The following is a 4,498-nucleotide window of genomic DNA, read 5'->3' on the forward strand; positions in this document are numbered from 1 at the left end:
GACCGCGCCCGCGGCTCCGCGCCCCGCCCGCCCTCGCCGGCACAACTGCCCCGAGGGCCGCCCGGCGCCACGGCGCCACCTGGCGGCGCCCCGCCGGCCCCGCCGCTGCCCCCGCTCCCGTCCCCGCCAGGGTCGGCGCCCGGAGCAGGACGGCGGCCCCGCGCCTCCCGCGCCTCTCCGGCCAGCGCCGTGCTTACCTTGCGCAGCATGCTGGGCGGGCAGCGCCGGGGGCTCCCCGCCGCGGCGCCGCGCTCTCCCGCCCCTCACGGCGCGGCGGCCCCTCCGCGCGCGCCGCCCGCCTGCCCGCACTGAGCGGCGGCGCAACGGCCGCGCCCGCCACGAGGCAGCGCGGCCGCGGGGGGGCCGGGCCCAGCCTCCCCCCCCCGCCCGGCCCCGGCCCCAGCCTCCCCCCGCCCGGCCCCGGCCCCGGCTCCAGCCTCCCCCCGCCCGGCCCCGGCCCCGGCTCCAGCTTCCCCCCCGCCCGGCCCCGGCCCCGGCCCCAGCCTCCCCCCGCCCGGCCCCGGCCCCGGCTCCAGCCTCCCCCCCGCCCGGCCCCGGCCCCGGCCCCGGCCCCGGCTCCAGCCTCCCCCCCGCCCGGCCCCCGCCCGCCCGCCCCCGCTGCCCGCCGCCGGGGCAGCCGCGGCCGGGGAGAGGCGCGGAGCGGGCGCCGGCCGCCTCCTTGTCGCGCCGCGCGGGCCCCCGGAGCACTGTGGAGAGCCCCCCGCGGAAAGCGGCGCGCTCGCCCCCAGCCCACCGCCTTGGCCGGTCCGGGGCAGAGCAGGGCAGGGCTGGGGCTACTCCCTCTGGGGAGCGAGCAGACGCCGGGCTGGATGGTCCGAGCTGCTGGATGGTCCGAGCTGCTGGATGGTCCGAGGTGCTGGACAGCTGCACCGCCCCTGCCTCAGGTTCCACCGTGAGAAGCTCCTTGGACCACGCTGCTTTTGGTGCTCGAACCCCGCGAAGCAAACCCGCTTGTTTCGTAGCGAAACAAGTGTCACCCGAAGCAAATTACACGCGTTCCAGCAGCGATTTACTTTTCCTGAAAGCTGTAGTACACTGCCAGAGTTACTAGCTGTTCTGAAGTTAAAATAGAATCCGATCTCAAAAAGGTATTTATTGTTAATTATTACACACTTTCTGTAATAATGTTAAATGCAAGAATCCAGGGCTCCCGCTGTCGGCTGTGTGGAGGTGAATCGTGGCATGTTCCATCTGCACACACGTGCCCCGGGTGAGCAGCCGAGTGTGTGCCGAGCAGCCAAAAATAGAGCAGCAGGTTGTGCTGTGTCTCGGGAGAACAGGACCACACATTTCAGATTCCGAAGGATGTGACTTCTCTTAGGGCGACCCATTATTTCAGGTTTCTCTGTGTCCTGGTACATTGTTCAGGTAACTTTTCATGAAACTTCAGTCCTGTGAGCATATAGCAACCCACAGAAATTAATTTCTAGCAAGACAGTTAACAAATAAAAAGCAGACAAGTTAGGGCGAATCGCCATCACATTTACACTTGAACTTAGTTTGACAGGAGCAGTTCAGCTGAAGCAAGAGAATATTCAGTGGCAGATTAGTATTAGGTTTGTAACATTGCGTCATGGAGAGCAGCAAGCCAAGAGTACTTGGCCATCAAATTTCGGCCATCATGTTTGTGATGCTGAGCCAAACGTTGCTGCTTTTGATCTTGTGGTGTCACTCAGCACAATGTTGCCTTAGGGCAAACGGAGGGGTTGTCACTTGAGTGGAAAGTGCATGACTAGCGGTTAGTTATGTTGGATATGGTCAGTGTCAGCTCTTGGGCTAAGATCTGCTGTGCTCATTTTAGCATGTTGATTTGTGTCTCCTGATGCTGGTTGTTAGGTACTTCTCTCTCTTCTGCCATCCAGCTTCAGCTCTCTCTCTCTCTGCTCTACAATCGTCTGATTGCACAGACTTCAGTAGTGCTCCTATTCACTTGCTCAGGTTGCCTCTTCCCTTTCTTTTGTCTCCTGAAAATGAAAAACCCTGAGTTTTGTCAAAATGTCCATATTACATGTACAATGGGATGTTTTCAGAGTCGCTGTAGATGACTATGCACAGAAGCCAGTGGTGTTTCCAAGAATGCTGCCTACTACAGTCATGAACTCTTCTTGCTCACTTCCCAGTGTAAAATACTGAGACACATCCCTCTTCATGTACCTGCTGTCACCCCGCTTGGGATAGACTCTCAAACAGATTTCTTCCAGACATTTCTCACTGAATTGCACATGTCTTGTTTGCATAAGGTTTGATTGTGTAGGCTTGATACAACTACTAGTTTACCAATAAGTGAAATAGGATAGTAACAAAGAATAAGAACATCAGCAATAATCCTAGACCATAGGCATAGGGGAAACTTCTCTGGGTATTTAGCTTGTTATCTCTGTAGTTACACTTATGAAAATATATGTGCTCTGAAATCACTGTTTTCTGAAGAAAATCTCAGAATGTGATTAAAAAATAGTTGAAATGCTGAGATTTAGATGTTGCAACACTGAAATTACCTGTAGGGGGTTCTTAGCATCCTCCAAACATCAGTGCTTGGTACCTTGGCCTTTTATCCATTAGTAGGGTTCAATACTTTGGAACAGGTTTCATCTCCTGATAAGCCAGAAACTATCCAACTATCCAGCAACTGAGAGAGATTTTTCAGAAAACAACCTCCTTGGGATACCTAACAACAGATTGTGGAAGTCTGGTTCCCACCTCAAGGCCAGAGCTTCTGTTTTCTCAATTCAGGGCTGAGCCATTTGCCCTGGAGATGGATCCTGATGTCCAAAGCTGTGTTAGATAACTCACCTCAGTGCATGTTTCTAAATTACTTTCTGGTAACAGCTCTGTCTCTTTCTCATGCTGACCTCTGCATTTTTTTTTTTCCTGGAGATGTAAAAATTTAAGTACATCACTTTATTTTGAAAACATAAGCATTTTAAGTTAGATGAGAAGTTTGGAATCCAGACCTATCAAGAAATGTGGTGGGTAGGGATTTTTGATACAACTCCAGGCCATCTGGCCAAACAGCAGCAAATAATTGAATTTACTGACTTGTCTTGTCTTGTCTGACATAACATCATTTCAGGGCCTCAGGACTGCTTATGTTTCCACTCTTTCATCCCATCACTGTATTTTTGGTTTTTGTGGTGTTTTTTGCTGTTTTTTATCAGTTGTTATGACTGTACATAGCTCTTGGCACCGACGTTCTCCTGCCCCTCTGCTGCTGTAACTTTATGTTTCTCCTCAGTACGCTCATTCTTAGATCAGTCCATGTGCCCCTTTTCTCTTACAGTTTTAGCCCACTAATCATGCTTGTTCAATACCAGACATCTTCAGAGGAAGTCTGGACACAAAGCAATGTGTGATTTGGTGGAATTGATCCACTGTCTCCAGGAACAGACCCTGTACGGAAACATACTTCCTCCTCCAAAAACCCTCTAATAAAAATTATGACCTATAAGAATTGTATAATTATTTTCAAGTTTGTTTTGACAAAGTCATGTTAGCTTGCTCTTCTTCAAAGAACTTTAGCCACATGCAATAATGCCACTTAATCAGAATATGACCAGTGGGAATTCCACCCCATGCTGGACAGCTCAGATAAGTCTGGATAACTGGAGAGCAACCAGCATTCAGTATGAACACACCTGCTTCTTACTTCCTCTGACTTTCACTCATATTTTTCTGGTGTTTTCGTTCCACAAAACTTGTTAAATCATTCTGTCTGTATTTCCTTCCCTCCAAAAAGCTTTAGGTAACAGTTTGCTGCCTTCTCATATTTGAGTAATTTTACAGTTTTTCATTACTAGCTGAATGGTGCTACACTATAGTCCTCTCAACTTGTTCCCACTAAGAAATTTGCCAATAACACCAACTTTTTGTTATTCTTAATGTCATACTTTGCATATCAGTGCCCAAAGCCAAACATGAAGAAAAGGTGATGCAATTTCCCATAAAATATCACTGTATACTACTGTAATATACAATTCTTAAAATACTCAAACAATACCCTATATAACAAAATACTATCTGTGTGCATATTGTTGGCAGTTTTGTTGGTAGTTTTGTCCTTCTGGAGGAATTCATCATTTTTTCCTGGACCAAACCACTGTGCTTCTGACATGTACTGTCCCACTGAGCTGTTTATCTGCCAAAATGAAATCCTGGATAAGTACATGGAATCTCCCAGTTCTGCCTGAACAAGACTTGTGCTGATTGAGAGAGTCTGTCTAGAAAAATACAGCTGGATGGCAGCCAAAGAGGTAGGGCCAGTGTGTATCATCTTCCCTAAAGACTACTACGAATTTCTTCTGCCCTGTCCTTATTTAACAGTTTTTCACAAATGAACCAAAAGTCCTGAAGCAAAATACATTCCTTATATTGTCCCTCTGTCATTGAAGTCCAATTCCCACAAAAATTACCCCTGCTACTGTATGATCAACATTGAAGGGGTGAAAAACCCAGAACATAAATTACTTTGTTCCTCCAA

General features: G+C 50.0%; 1 long non-coding RNA gene across 1 annotated transcript; it reads right to left on the bottom strand.

Moving 5' to 3' along the window:
* Window positions 1-1,014: 1,014 nt before the first annotated feature.
* Window positions 1,015-2,871, bottom strand: LOC136360888 (uncharacterized). The gene is made up of 2 exons (XR_010743531.1): window positions 2,838-2,871; window positions 1,015-1,413 (listed from the first exon to the last, which is right to left on the bottom strand). It is a non-coding gene; the product is annotated as an uncharacterized lncRNA (long non-coding RNA).
* Window positions 2,872-4,498: the final 1,627 nt, after the last annotated feature.

Source organism: Sylvia atricapilla, chromosome 5 (genome assembly GCF_009819655.1).
Source record: "Sylvia atricapilla isolate bSylAtr1 chromosome 5, bSylAtr1.pri, whole genome shotgun sequence".
NCBI classification, from domain to species: Eukaryota; Metazoa; Chordata; class Aves; order Passeriformes; family Sylviidae; genus Sylvia; species Sylvia atricapilla.